This window comes from Coenobita brevimanus, chromosome 104 (assembly GCF_032717465.1).
Source record: "Coenobita brevimanus isolate Jiangsu-jjx chromosome 104, ASM3271746v2, whole genome shotgun sequence".
NCBI lineage: Eukaryota > Metazoa > Arthropoda > Malacostraca > Decapoda > Coenobitidae > Coenobita > Coenobita brevimanus.
The window spans coordinates 20070944-20087671 of record NC_137057.1 but is presented as its reverse complement, the minus strand read 5'-3'; the positions used below and the strand labels follow the sequence as shown (position 1 = coordinate 20087671).

General features: G+C 40.7%; 1 pseudogene; it reads left to right on the top strand.

The window, feature by feature from the left end:
* Positions 1-16154: 16154 nt before the first annotated feature.
* Positions 16155-16273, top strand: LOC145416145 (5S ribosomal RNA; annotated as a pseudogene).
* Positions 16274-16728: the final 455 nt, after the last annotated feature.

The window sequence follows — 16728 nt, the reverse complement described above, 5'->3', positions numbered from 1 at the left end:
TGACGAAGAACACAAACGGTTAATTGCGATGATTCACAATGAAGAGCAGTGACTGACATGAAAATTCGAGAATGGATTAAGCAAATTATCGAGGCAGCGTAAGGTAAAAACATGACATTGTAAAGTAATTATGCTTGGGGCCGTTAGAGTACACAACGAATTTGGAGTTGTAAGCAAAGAGAGAGAGAGAGAGAGAGAGAGAGAGAGAGAGAGAGAGAGAAGTATTACAAAAAATTACTTCTCATGAAGTGGTATAATATTGCTGTTAATGATCATAGAATGGAGCAATAACCCCCATTTGCAACTTGCCAACGACATAATATTATTTTCACATACCCGGTGCTTGTAAGCAATAATCAAGCAGTATGGTAAACAATTATTTTATATTGTTTGATTCTGTATTACTACTGTTACTCTTTCGTTCGTTCGTTCGTTTTTGATGGCTCCAACATGTTTGCATGAGTCGGCCTTGGTCACCTAATGGCGGCTGTCCTTGCTGCTCGATCTCTGACAGCTTCCCGATTTAGTCCCTTACCCCTGAGGTCTCACTCGATGACCTCATCCCAGGTCTTTTTCGGTCTACCTCTCGCAACCCTGCCCCTAACATTAACACTTCTCACTTTCTGCACCTAATTATCATCCCCCATTCTCTCCACATGCCATAACCATCTGAATCTACCTATCCTCATCACGACACCAAGACACTCCAGTCCCATCCTACCTCTCAACGCTTCCATCGTAAACCTATCCCCTCCCAGGCCTTACGCTCAGGGACGCACTACACATCCACCTAATCGTTGTCAATTCTGTACGTTTGAGCCTGCGAATATCCTCTTCCTTTACTGCGCAAGTCTCGCTACGATACAGCATTACACTCCCAACACTTGCTGCATAAAACGATCCCTTAGCACGGTGGGACAGCCCTCTCGATGTCAGGAGAGGCAGCAGCTCCCTGAACTTCTTCCAAAAACTCCTCACACTAGCCACGGAGCTAACTCCAGTCCCACCTCCAGCATATAACATGCCTCCCAAATAACAGAACTCTTCCACACACTCAAGAGACTCACCAGCACGTTCAATCCTTTGGCGTCTGACAATCTTCACCTGCTCTCCCCGACACACCGCACACTTGAAAGCAGCATTATCTCGCGGTCTGCCTCTAATACCACTACATCCCTCATGCACCTACTTATCACAGACACTGAACAAGATGGAATTACTTCCCACGCCCATGTGGCAAATCGCACATGGTCACTCTCCCTCTTCCACCACCAGCCTTAGATACCATCACTTTTATTTGTTACTACCGTATAAATTCATTGTATGCAGTAAGATGACAGGTACCTTAGATAAGGACAAAGCAAAGCCGTCATATATTTTTTTAAGAACTATTGACTAAAATTACTGCAGTAAAACAACTAATCCCTCAGCACCGATTGTCACAGGCTATACTTCCCGATCCCAGTCCCACTGTCCACCAAATATGTGGCCCATGCCAGCTGTTCCTGTACTCCCACACCCATATCATTACTCCATTTTCGACGGTTATAAGGCGCGACGCAGGTCATGCGGTCGACTAAGGCGTTTGTTAATACGTTAATTGCATTATATTTATTTCTCTTTAATTATTGTCTCCGAAATATGTTACACAGACTAAGAGATAACAACAAAGCTATTTGTGTTTTCTTTCTTTTCCCATCGTATCTTTCAGTAATGTAAATAGCCGCCATTTTGGAATATGCAAACCACTAAAAATGCTGGAATGCAATTTTTTGCCACTTATGTCTGAGGGAGAGCATACAAAAATGTATCAGAGGAGGTTTCATTTGTTAGATTTTCTTTATTATTATTCCTTTCTCTGTGTCGACTGCACTACTAGGACACTATGTTTCTTTAAGGCTCTTATCACACCATGAGAAACTCAGATAAGACGCCTGAAAAGTGGGCGGAATGATTTTTTTTTTTTTTTTATATATATATAATTAACTTCCCTGGCTTCAGTCACATCCTTCAGTCATATACTACACTGTTGCAACTTTCCCTCATTGGCATTACAGTATGTACTTCTATGCATATTATGAATTTTTTTCCTACATGCCTCTCATTAAGTGGAATACGGATCACACGTCCATCAGTATCTTCTCAACATTCTCTGTTCAGCTCATGAATACTTGACGTAACCAAAGTTGATGGTGACGAGGTTAAGCGCACAGTATTATGGTGGTGATGATGGTGGCCACACATTGGGTAAATGTCCAGTGATGATGATGGTGACGGGAGTATATGTGATTTAATGATGGTGATGACACAGTGGAGCGTGAGGAGAGTAAACATATTAAAATAGTGGTCTTGATGGCGAATGGAGGGGAGGCAGCAAGAACTGAAGTGGTGGTTAAAAGAAGGACAAAGGAAAATATATGAAGGGAAGAAAGGAAGAACAGTAGAGAAGAGAGAGAAATGGATATCAAGAGATTAAAGGGATATGAGAATGGTAAAGGAAAATTCAAAGGAGGACTTTGAAAATGATAAGGTTGGAACTAGAGAGACAGACAGACAGACAGACAGACAGACAGAGAGGTCGTAAGGGAGACAGGGAAAGTTATTAACTCATAAGTGATACTGATAGAAGTGCATTACACAGGAGATGGAACATGAAAGAGAAAGTTGGCTGCAGAGAGAGAGAGAGAGAGAGAGAGAGAGAGAGACAGACAGACAGACAGACAGACAGACAGACAGACAGGCAGAGAGGTCGTAATGGAGACAGGGAAAGTTATTAACTCATAAGTGATACTGACAGAAGTGCATTACACAGGAGATGGAAGATGAAAGAGAAAGTTGGCAGCAGAGAGAGAGAGAGAGAGAGAGAGAGAGAGACTCAGAGAAAAGCACATAAAAAAAAAGAACAAGAGCAATCCAAAATTGCAAACCTCCGCCAAGCCTGAACAATCCCCCATTTGTAAACACCCCTGCAGTAATATATATATATATATATATATATATATATATATATATATATATATATATATATATATATATATATATAATCAGTTCATGACTTTTTGAGTAATCTTGCTAACAGACAAACAGACTATCAAACCATCGCGGTCAAAAACATAATCTCCTTGGCGGAGGTAATAAAGCAGTGGGTGCAGCTCCAGGGCAGTACAATCGGTCTAAAGGCCGTTCACATGATCAATGGGTACCTGGTACGAGTATAGTTTAAAAAAAAAAAAAAAAGCGGTAAAATAATCTTGCTGGTAATATTTAAAAAATGCAGGATAATAATTTTGTACCATCCTCACTTTTGATCTACTCTTTATGGCGTAATTGGTCACGATGTTTCGAAGCTGATGAGAAATGTGCTTAGACATGACAGGTGCCTACCGATCATCTCAAAGGGTCGTTTGGACGAACCTGTATCATTCCTAACTGTCCTTTAACCCAGACACCTTGTTTGACTCAGATCAGATCAAAAGTAAGTTTACCTTATCCTGAGACCTTAAAATCTTTTTTTTTTTTTCTTCCCTACAAGTAGACTAATTTCTTCTTCGGTTAACCCCCAACCTATCTGCTAGCCAATATCCAAGATGGATCAAACTTATTTGAGTTACAGGGTCAAACATTTGGCCGTGCCCTGTGAGCCTTACCTTTGACTAATTGTTCGCAAATTAAAATCACCTCACCCTAAATAGGATCAAAACTCACTGAGTTGACTTTGCTCTTGTTTTATTGTATATGACCTTTATCGGTCAAGTATTAACACCTGTTCCTGTGATGGTCCTCTGTCATTATGCAGAATTGGTGTAATTCCTTCCGTCAGGTTTTCCATAATCTTGGTAACATACAGACACACAGGACAGACAAAGTCGACCAGACACATAACTCCTCGCTTTCGTTCGCGGGTGTACTACTTGCAGAGATACACATGCAGAATTTAACAAGAAGCAGAATTACTGTCACACACTAGCGAACTCAGATTAATACATAACATATGAGTCAGGCGGCTGTGCAGAAATAAGGAGATAAGGAAAATAAAATAACTGACATCGTAGGGCAGGCCTGTAAATATAAAGAAATAAGGAAGGCTTTATGTACATCAACTAAAAAGTATTGGCACGTCTTGTTTCGACACCCTTTGCAGCTGTCACTGGCACAGAAGCTGTAAATACACGGTAAGGGTTGGTACACTTGATTTTCCCTCTTTCAATCTCTATGCCCCTCCCTCCCATCTCTCTCTCTCTCTCTCTCTCTCTCTCTCTCTCTCTCTCTCTCTCTCTCTCTCTCTCTCCAGATATAATATAACTCTAGTAGCTTCATGTCGTGTATAATGAATAGCTCATAGCAATGGACATAATGCTCAAAGGAAGGTCTCAAAACATTATCCACTAGATAATATAGAAACCAAAGTCCTACTTATCTGCTTGGCACGGATCATATCCAAGGTTACAACCCTGGGATTTTATTACACGTTGTAATACAATGTCAGCACATTTAGCATTTTAAGAATGAGTTGATGGCAATCGTTATTGACCTAAATGTCCAGTACATACAAAACCCCATAAACAACGTATGTAAAGTATATAAAATACAGTATGAATCATAATACTGCTGTAATATTAACCACAGCAATGACACGTGAATGTTGCAGTGCATGACTCATGAAATTGAGAATGATATATCACCAGTTTGACCAAGGCGATAACATCATCGAGGTGGTATCGGTAGTCATACTCATTTATATCTTGGTTTGCATGTTATGTGAAGAATGTGTTGCCTACGAAACTACTTCAGCTTGGACAGTTTGAGCATCCAATGAACAGTGTTCATATTAAAAGTGACTTTGAGTTCTTTTATAACACTTGTTAGATAGCAGATTATTCACCACATTACACATCAACATCCTCTTTCATAAGATTTGTGAAAACTATGTAGATACTCAAACTCTCTAGGTAACATAAAAGGCCGTGATAATAAGCAAAACAAATTGTTTTGTAAGCGGTGCTATGAAGCCTCCGATGCCAAACTGTGAATACAGACGTAAGGCTCAGATCAGGGATACCAACCAGTCACGTTAACTCGATCGTTTATTTTCAGATCTCTCGTGCGGTGTGTCATATTTGATCATGCTGCGAGTGTGCCGATAAGTTTCATAGTGAGTCTATTGTACATAAACAAGCAGGCAGGGATGGTTACTCAGTTACTCATGTCAACCCACTTCCACGCCAGAAAAATCTTAGCCTACGTAAACACTCCTATACTCAGTTTCTTTTATCGAAGCGAAGATGCACTTGACACATTGGTGATGATTGGCTGAATGCAACATTGCTTCGCAATCATATTACTTATTAGGATTATCAATTGACATAACATATAGCTGAGGGGGAAATATGGGTTAGTAAGTAAGTTATTAGGACATGTTGCTTTCAGCCAATTGCCAACCAATCAAGTGCATAAAAGCCTCAATAAAAAAAAAATGAGTATAGTTTTACACGAAACATTGTGTGTGTGTGTGTGTGTGTGTGTACGAACTGATTAAGGGTGAAAAGATAATTGAGACAGTAAGTCCTTTCGTATATTACATCTCCAGACAGAGCGACATAAAAGACATGAAGGTGGAGGTCTTACTGTATACGCCTGCAGCATGAAGGAGCGACGAAACATATGAGAATAATGTAAACATGAGCTATGGTCATTTTAAATGTGAAAAATTGTAACAATATTAATTGTAATACAGTATCCCCCCCGAAGCAATCTTTTGTATAGATTTGTTATGGTTCAGCCGAGGTGAAGTGTGGCGACGCCGCTTATGGTAAGGAGTGTGACTAAAGGACAAGTAAAAGGATTAAGGTAAATTAACCTAATAATCGCTTAAGAAGATTAAAAAGGGGTGGAGATACTTCTCTGCTATCATTATCTTTCTCATGGGGTAAAAACGTGAAATCCTCCCTTTGTTCTGTGTGTCTCTCCCTGCTGGAAATGCGTTCTAAGACATCCAGCCTCATGTCTGTATTTCATTCTGTGTGAAAATGTAATGTACGAAGTACCTATTGTACCCAATTTCATTTTTCCTGTGGTACGTTTACACACACACACACACACACACACACACACACACACACACACACACACACACATATATAAACAGTATATATACAGTATATTTATATACTCGTATATATGTATATATTACTGTGGTCCTCAACAGTACTGTACACTTAAACCAAAGAAGTAATTTTCCAAAAGTGCTTCCTTATAAAATTATTCAAACAGAATAAGAAAATGGTTGGTGCCAAACATTCTCCTTAAACGACTTCATTAACCATTGTCACACGTGTGTTGAATATTACTGGTTTTAGGTCTCCAAGTCGGAGGACAGCTCTATTGCATTTTTCGATACTGAAACGAAAACTATAGGAAATTTTACTTTATCAGTGGGATAATTAAGGAGCGAAAACACATCATTCCTTTAACTCTGGTTTATGGACAACTTTACAAGTAAAAATAATACACCACGAAGGTATTATAAACCAGCGCATTTCAAAAGCAGTTATCAATTCCTCGAGTAGCTAGGTGGAGTTCCTGCTTTGTTGGTGCGAGGGAATTTGTGACGATGTCACTCAACAACTTGCAGTAGATATTGACCTTGCTGATCGTTATTTGTTATGACTTGAATATAATCCTGAACAATAAGCGGTGCCAAGGCACAGCAAACCTGTCCCCGGCAGTCATATTTTTGCTGACATATAAAAAAAGGGGGGGGGGGGTGATATCTAGTCAAAGAGGCCACATATCAAATTTGAAGTAAATCGGGGGGAAATTGATGATTTTAAGCCCATTTGAAATTTTAGGCCTGACCCACCTGACACTGACCCCCCTACCGCTAACTGGGGGGGGGGTGACCCCTCTGATGTAGTGAGGCATGCTAGAGGATGCAGATTTGAAATATGCACCTTTCGGTTTTGGTTTCATGTCAATAAGAAGATTTTTAAGGGAGTTATGGCGAAAAACAATATTTTTATTTTTTTTTTGGGGGGGTGGGGGGGTCTACAGCATAGTGCCTGCGCCAATTTGGCCCAGATTATAATCAGGTGATCAGAAAGTCATAGTGCACCATCCCTGTAATTTTAATCAAAATCGCACCAGTAGGTTTCACGTAAAGCTGTTAACAGACAGACAGACAGAAAGACAAACAGACAGTCAAACAAACAGACAAACTGACTGAAAACAGTACACGTACTCGAGCCCCTCCGGGGAGGAGGCGGGAGCTACTTCATGCTCAGGAGTCATTTACAACGGCAATCAAGCCCAGTACTTTTCGTGCTGACCGGAAGGAAGAGTCGTCCTCTCAGTCAATGGGGTCTCTGTCTGGGAAGTCCTTCTTCTCCCTTCATCTGTGGTGTGGATCGTCTAGTTTTTCCCTTAAGGACAGACCGGTACTGCTTCACCTTTCCCAACTTAGAAGATGCCTTCCGCTCTTCTGCAGTCGGGATTTGCGCCTTCCCCCATATGCACATTGTTTCGCGAACAACTTGAGTTGCTGCACTCTTTGCTTTCAACTTTTCTTTTGCACTGGTGTAATTTAACATACAGCCGCAGGAGTTCTTCCCAAGGTGGGAGACAATTTTCGGGTATCACGACAGCTGGAAAGCCGATCAGTCACACATGATCCTGTTCTCGGGTCGCACATGCCGTGACAGGAAAGTCCACAAACGAAAACCTAGAAAGAGACCAAACACGATGGTTAGTTACAGTGATTAGTGCCTACATGACGCAACGCTACTCAGTATTTCACTATCACAATGTAAGTCTTACCTTTAGTTGGGGTTCGTTGGAGGTGGTGTTTTGATATACCCAACTTGAGACGATGTAATCAATATTGAGAATATCCGATAACTGATGGACAGCTTGTGGCTGATCATTTATATACGCTGTGGGTGTGGCTGTCTAGATCAAGTCAGAATATGATAGAATGTTCTAGAACGTACTACTATGGGCCGGCTGATGTAACGCCATTAGGTTAGGTAATGTTATCTAAACTCATGAATTATATTAAATCAAATTAATTAAAATTTTGTCAAATTTTTTAATGCTATTAAATCTACTATTCAGTAAAATTTTATGAATACTACGATAAAATGAAAAAGGTCATGACGTAACACTTCTTTCAGCTACGTCTCAGTCGGCTGATACGGGGTAATGCAGAATCATGTGACAGCTGTAAAAGTTAATGATGAATGAAAAATTGCAAACGTCAACATTTCAGTGAGTGCAACGAAAATAACGCTTAGACGCTTTTGAAATAATCATAATGAATTTTGAAAACCACCTCATATGTATTACCATCTTTTTATCTATCTGTCCACCTATATATCAGTCTGTATCTATCCACCTATCTATCTACACACACACACACACACACACACACACACACACACACACACACATATACATATTACAGATTGTACAGTGCGATGAACACATATTTGTCGTCTGGAAGGTGAACAAAGTAACTGGAATACCAAGAGCACTCAGTTGACGACGCACTCCCATCAAGTGTTATAAATAATAGTGACTTCAAAATAACTGTCTTTTCGTACGAACAACCTCATGTGACATAGAATGGTGTCAGCAACATAATTAGGGAACCTTGGGGCTCTGAACTATACAGTTCCCCAAAGTACTCAGCCCTGCAAGCCCTATACTTACCCATCTACGACATAAGCTTTCCATCTGTTATTTGAACAGATGTAACTTGGAAGATGGCACTGGCACGGAGTTACATCGGTGCTTAATAAGAGGTTAGAAGATCATTTGCTTGAAGGCGACTCTGTACCTCCCCTTCCCTGACTTACTTCTCCTTCCCAGCGACACTCTTTTCCAAAGAAACGGAAGTCTCTGGTTCTCCCGGGTACCAGTCAGCCTGGCAGCACGACTTTTATCAAGGCAGTCAGCATCGCTGGTGACATGATCCTTATTTTTTATTTCCAGCACTTTCAGCACATATACCAGGTGCTGCCGTAATAGAAAACGTACACATATCCCACTGATCACCTGGGTTCACGACAGCAGTGGGTAGCTCAGGCCATTTCTAGGCTGCCCTTCTATCCTCATAAGCACACTCGTTATGGCTGAGTTTCTCAAAATGGAACCGCTTAGGTGGCATCTTGGAGTTCTCTTTGATCCGATTTGCAACCCCAGGGTAGAAACAATTCTGTGATCAGTAGCAAAGAATTCTGCACTCCTTAAAACACTGCAGTTCCCAATGATCCTCAGCCGAGACCAACTGATCCTGATCTCTCCTTCATTATGCGATCTAAATTATTGCAACAGCCTCTCCGGGGTCTAGGTGCACACCCTTCCCCAGCTTCGTAAGTCAGCAGGGGAATCACCTGTTACATAGCCTATGATTTCATCATCCTTTGTGTAATTTTAACGCACAGTATGCTGCATGTTTGATGACGAGCGTGTTCTGCCTCAGTTCCCCCCTTCTACCGTTATAGTAGAGTAAGTCGTCCTTTCTGTTATTCAGAGCGGGATTTTCAGCTTTTTGTCCCCATGGCTTCATTTGCGCGTCCTTCTTACAAGTTGTATCAAGCTCTCCTGGCCCCTATATAATGAGCTCAGTCTCTGCATCATTGCCACTTAGATCTGCTCCTCATTTTGTTCACATCTCTGTCCTCCCCTGTACAGTTATTATTATTGTCAGTGCTCAAGAAATCTCCAAACATCTAGCAGCTGTGTGTAATTTGAGTATAACTGTTGTATTTTTTTCTTGTGCTGTGTAGCATAGGGTTAGTTCTTAGGCCTAGTGAGGTCTTTGTGATTGGTGTTGGGTTTTTATATCAGTCATTTTTGATAATAGTTTGTATCTGTAATAATTTATCTGGCATTAACTGAGCATTACCAGGTGTATTTTCATTTTATCAGGGCTGACTTAGATAAATTTACTCTTGCTAATTTCGTGTTAATAGAGGCTATTGCAGTTAACCATATATTTAACCTGTTTATTTGCCATTACATTATCCTTATGAGTTCTGAATGTTTTGTTGTTAGTTTGTGCATTAAACTTTAACTTGTAATTTTACCTAACTCTTTTGTTTTGAACCTGGAACTTTACGGGACAGTAGTGACTCTTAGCATTCTCACTTAAAGTGTACGTTATCTTTCTCTGTTCCGTAACATAAATTTGGCGACCTCTTATCAGGATATTCAGGATATTATCATAAGGATATTGCTTGATATTTTGTGACTGTTACTTATTAATTATGTCTACTATTACTACACTTGATGAAGCCAAAGATTTTTTGTCAAATGTGCAAACAGTGTGTGATGTAGAAAACAGAACAAAGAATGAACTTAAGATTGTTGCTCAACAATTGGGATTTGTTGTTCGCTCTCATCAGTCTAAAGATCAAATTGTTGCCATGATTAATGAAAGCTTGTTTAATGTAACTCCTCCAAATGAGCAAACGCAGATTGAGTTAGCTAAGTTACAGCTAGCCCTGCAGGAGTCCCGTGCTAAGGAGGCTGAGGCACAAGTTGAAATTGCTAGGATTCAGGCAGACCATGAGTATCGCATGAAACATGGTGGAACTGGATCATCTAGCTCTGATGATTTTGATGTGGCTAAAAATGTTAAACTTGTCCCTCCTTTTAATGAATCTGATTTAACAAAGTATTTTCAGTTGTTTGAGAGGGTAGCTACAGGTTTTAACTGGCCTAAGGAGTATTGGCCAGTACTCCTTCAAACTGTTCTCACCGGTAAAGCTCAAGTAACTTATGCATCTTTGCCTCAGGATCAGTCTGATAATTATGATGTAGTTAAGAGCTTGATTCTTAAGGCCTATGAGCTTGTTCCTGAAGCCTATAGAGTAAAATTTAGGACAACTTACAAGCAAGATAAGCAATCCCATGTTGAGTATGCAAAAATCAAAGAAGATCTGTTAGAGCAGTGGTTAAATTCTAAGAATGTGGATTCTGATTTTGACAAATTTAAGCAGATGATTTTGCTGGAGGACTTCAAAAGGTGTATTTATAAAGATGTAAGCCTATATCTTGATGAGAAAAGAATAGATAATTTGTCTGATGCTGCAGTTTTAGCTGATGAGTATGTTCTCACTCACAAGAGATATTCTAGAGAAAAAGGGAAAGCTGAGAGTAAGTACGTTGCCTCTACTCAGAGTACAGGTAACAGGAAAGAGAATAAAGATGATGTTTCTCAGGAAGTAAATACCAGCTTCACCTCTAGATTTCAGAAAAGTAAATGTACTTATTGTAGTAAGCTTGGTCATACTACGGAGAGATGTTTCAGGAGACAGCGTAATGTGAACAAAAAGGAGTCTTTAAATATTCAGTCAATTGGTCTAGTGTCCACTCTTGAGAGTTCCCAGAATTCTTTAACTGAGTTAACTGAACCTGCTTTGAGGGGTAACTTAAATTCTCATGATGGAGCTCCTCTTTTGAGCAGTAACGTGGGTGACACTCTCAAGAGTTCATGTGCTAATTTCCTGTCTGATGGTTTTGTCAGTCCTCTGGACAGTAATGACAGGAAATCAGTTAAAATATATCGTGATACAGGTGCTTGCCAATCCCTTATGCTGACCAGTGTTCTAGGCTCTAATGTTAATTCCTCTGATGAAACTGTAATCTTACAAGGTGTAGGGAATAATTACTTCTCTGTCCCTCTGTGCAGAGTGAATTTAGAGTCTGGTTTTGTTAATGGTTCCGTTATGGTTGGGTTGGTTGAGACACTCCCAATGTCAGGTGTAACTTTCTTACTTGGAAATGATATTGGTGGAAGTCAAGTGTGTCCAGCTCCTCAGTTGTCTAGTGAGCCAGTGGCTGCGTCCCAGGATTGTGATGTCCCTGATGTGTTCCCTGCATGTGCTGTCACTAGGGCTAAGTCTAAAGTTACTGGTGATTTAGAGGATAATGATGATGATGATGTTATCCTAGCTGACACTTTTCTTGCTAATTTGGACCACTCACCAGATGAGGCAGTACCCCGTAGTGTTGATAATTTGTCTCGTCAAGAGTTGGTTGAGTTGCAGGTTGCTGACCCTGAGTTGAAAGGTCTAGCTAACTCTGCTTGCAGTGAAGAAGAGTCAGCCGGTGCTTCTACTTGTTATTATGTAAAGTCAGGAGTACTTATGAGGAAGTGGAGACCCCCAACAGCATCAGCCGACTGTGAATGGGAGGTTGTACATCAAGTTGTCATCCCTCGTGTTTGTAGGCAGGATATCATTAGAGTGGCTCATGATTCCAGTTTGGCAGGACACCTTGGAGTGAGGAAGACTGTGGCACGCATTTTGAAACACTTCTACTGGCCAGGTATCTTCAGGGATGTTTCCTGGTATTGTAAGTCTTGTCACACCTGTCAAGTTGTGGGGAAGTGTAATCAGACCGAAAAGGTTGCACCTCTAGTTCCCATTCCTCCTTTTGAGGCGCCTTTCACCCGTGTGTTGGTGGATATTGTGGGCCCTCTTCCTAAGACTTCTTCAGGATTTTCTTATGTGTTGACCCTGATTGATATGGCTACTCGTTATCCTGAAGCCATTCCACTTAGAAATATCTCAGCAAAGAACGTGGTTAAGGAAATGCTAGGGTTCTTCACAAAGTTTGGTCTGCCCAAGGAGGTACAGTCAGACCGGGGAAGTAATTTCATGTCAAACGTTTTCAAGCAGTCTCTGAAAGAGTTGGGCATCACTCAGATCACGTCTTCAGCTTACCATCCCCAGACCCAAGGAGCGTTGGAGAGATATCATCAAACACTCAAATCGATGCTCAAGAAATACTGTTTGGAACATCAGAAAGACTGGGATAAAGGTCTTCCATTTGTTGTGTTTGCCGCAAGAGAATCTCCAAATGAATCACTGGGCTTCTCACCTTTTGAACTACTGTTTGGCCATGAAGTAAGAGGACCCCTTAAGCTACTCAAGGAATGCTGGCCGTCGGAGGAAGATGATGTCAACCTGCTGGAGTATGTGATGAAGTTCAAAGAACGGCTGTCCACTGCTTTACAGCTGGCGAGAGAGAATTTAGGAGCTGCTCAGGAGAAGATGAAGACTTGGTATGATAAGAAGTCCAGGTTGCGCCACTTTCAGCCAGGAGATCAGGTTTTGATTCTGCTACCAGTGCATGGGCAACCTCTTCAAGCCAAGTTTAGTGGTCCTTATTTCGTGGAGGAGAAACTCAGTGATGTCAACTATGTCATCGCCACACCAGATCGTAGAAAGAACAAGCAACTATGTCACATCAACATGCTAAAGTTGTATCACAGGCGGGACGAAAATAACCCAGTCTGCACTGTAGCTGTTCCACTCGAGTCTGCAAGTGAAGCTCTCCCATGCAGTATGAGCCTGAGTGATAGTTTGGGGAAGAATCCTGATATCATGAATGATCTCCAGACTAAGCTTTCTCATCTACCTCCCAAGGAAAGGCAGGAGTTTTCGGCATTACTGCAGGAGTACCCGCAAGTGTTCCGTGCCACTCCAGGATGAACCACTGTGTTGATGCATGATGTCGATGTTGGAGACGCAAAGCCAATTAAATTGCCTCCTTACCGTGTGAACCCAGTGAAAGTTCCTCTCATCCAGAAGGAGCTTGGCTACCTGTTGGACCACAAGATGATTGAGCCCTGTCAGAGCGAGTGGAGTTCTCCTGTCACTCTGGTCCCTAAGCCAGGTGGGTCACAGCGGCTTTGCATTGACTACAGACGTGTTAATCAGATAACCAAAACAGACACTTACCCTCTCCCTCGTGTGGAAGATTGCATAGACAAGATCGGAAAGGCTAGGTACATAAGTAAGTTTGATTTGTTAAAGGGATACTGGCAAGTACCTATGACTGAACGTGCTAGGGAGATCTCATGTTTTGTAACACTAGGAAAGGCTTTTGGATGTTCGGTAATGCCATATGGTATGAAGAATGCACCAGCCACATTTCATAAGCTCATGAATGTTGTAACAGAGGGTTTGGCAGGGTGTGTTGTTTATATTGATGATGTATTAATCTTCAGTGACAACTGGAAAGATCACCTATGCCATGTCAGTAAATTTCTTGAGCGTTTGGTTCATGCTAATCTTGTAGCTAATTTATCAAAGTGTGAGTTTGGTCAAGCTAAAGTTCAGTACCTTGGGTATGTAATTGGTGATGGACATGTTGCACCACCAGGAGCTAAGGTTCAGGTTATAAGTGATCTTCCCAGACCTAAAAGTAGGAAGGAGCTACAAAGATTTTTGGGAATGGTAGGTTATTACAGGAGATTTGTTCTTAACTTTTCTATTCTTGTATCACCCCTTACAGACCTACTGAAAAAGGGAGTTAAATTTGTCTGGACTGATAACTGTGAATCCTCTTTCAACAAACTTAAAGCTATTCTATTAAGTCAGCCAGTGCTCGCTACTCCAAATTTTGCTAAGCCTTTTAAGATGGCTGTTGATGCAAGTGATACAGGAGCTGGGGCTGTTTTGCTGCAAGAGGATGATCAGGGTATTGAACATCCTGTATCTTATTACAGTAAGAAGTTCACTCCACCTCAAAAGAACTAGTCAACTATTGAGAAAGAGCTTTTGGCCTTGATTTTGGGTTTACAGCATTTTTCATTTTATTTGTGTTCTGGTTTTGACCCCATAGTCATTTATACCGATCATAACCCACTGAAATTCCTTAGTAAGTTTAAAGATAAAAATCAGAGATTGACAACATGGAGTCTACTTCTTCAGGAGTATTCATTAGACATACAACATGTCAAGGGGAAAGAAAATGTTATTGCAGATTGCTTATCTAGACTTTAGACAGATTGTTTTAGAGTAATAAGAAATTTCCTTTGTAAATTTCTTTTTCTTTGTGGGGAGGTGTTACATAGCCTATGATTTCATCATCCTTTGTGTAATTTTAACGCACAGTATGCTGCATGTTTGATCACGAGCGTGTTCTGCCTCACTTCCCCCCTTCTACCGTTATAGTAGAGCAAGTCGTCCTTTCTGTTATTCAGAGCGGGATTTTCAGCTTTTTGTCCCCATGGCTTCATTTGCGCGTCCTTCTTACAAGTTGTATCAAGCTCTCCTGGCCCCTATATAATGAGCTCAGTCTCTGCATCATTGCCACTTAGATCTGCTCCTCATTTTGTTCACATCTCTGTCCTCCCCTGTACAGTTATTATTATTGTCAGTGCTCAAGAAATCTCCAAACATCTAGCACCTGTGTGTAATTTGAGTATAACTGTTGTATTTTTTTTCTTGTGCTGTGTAGCATAGGGTTAGTTCTTAGGCCTAGTGAGGTCTTTGTGATTGGTGTTGGGTTTTTATATCAGTCATTTTTGATAATAGTTTGTATCTGTAATAATTTATCTGGCATTAACTGAGCATTACCAGGTGTATTTTCATTTTATCAGGGCTGACTTAGATAAATTTACTCTTGCTAATTTCGTGTTAATAGAGGCTATTGCAGTTAACCATATATTTAACCTGTTTATTTGCCATTACATTATCCTTATGAGTTCTGAATGTTTTGTTGTTAGTTTGTGCATTAAACTTTAACTTGTAATTTTACCTAACTCTTTTGTTTTGAACCTGGAACTTTACGGGACAGTAGTGACTCTTAGCATTCTCACTTAAAGTGTACGTTATCTTTCTCTGTTCCGTAACACACCATTAGAATATGAACAGGTGCGTGGTGGAGTGCTAACCAATTCTAAGGTTTCCTGCCTACTCTGCTGCATGGCCGCTTACTTAAAGTGCTAATCCACCCTTTGCCAGTTCTGATTTTTCGTCTCACTAGGTGTATAGTCACCCCATGTTGTATAGTCACGTCATGTTTTAGATGCCAGCGATCGACAGTGAAAACAGTAGCACTAGATTACATGGTAATTGTAACACATCGACACCCAACCTGGCCAAAGGGAACTTTCTTAGCAGTTTAATATCTTTCTAGAATTCACCGGGCAATTCAGTGCCCTTGCTTTATAGTCTGTATACCACCAAGTTTTTATTGTTTCAATGTCACTGGTATGAAGGATGGCAAAGGAAAGGAAAATTCGTATACCCTTCTTGTCCCCACAATGGTGCCCTTAGAGGGACACTGGAACAAAATAAATCTTAGCATATATTGTATATATATATATATATATATATATATATATATATATATATATATATAATGCCCATACCACGTTGAGTACACCGCTTTCTGTCCGAGCAGCGAAGTTAAGCAACGTTGGGTCTGGTTAGTACTTGGATGGGTGACCGCCTGGGAACATCAAATGCTGTTGGCATAACGTTCTCCCTACGTGTCAAGTGGGGTTGGTGGAGGATTAGTGCCCCTCCCTGTAAAACAATTAACTCTAAGCCTTTGGCCACCCCGTTTGGGATACATGGTGTCTGGCAATGAATGAAAAAAAAATATAGATATTTGAATCATATGAACTCTGTGACCTCCCACTGATAAAATAACACAAACAAGTAAAAGTTAGTCGATATCCAAACCGTCCTTAACTTTTCCATATAAGAAGGAGACTAGGTGCAGACGTAATGACTTTAAAACCTCCCACAAGTTATCTTTTGACTTCTTGTTTACGGAGCTCATGAAGGCCCCAAGATCCCTGAAACACCTGACAAGACAAAGTTCTTCTTTAATCTTAAAGTGAGTTCCTGAACTTGTACAGTGGAGATTTAATACTTTGGTGTTGTGGTTAAGGCTTGAGGCCTGTCGTGGCTGCTGAGAGGGGGT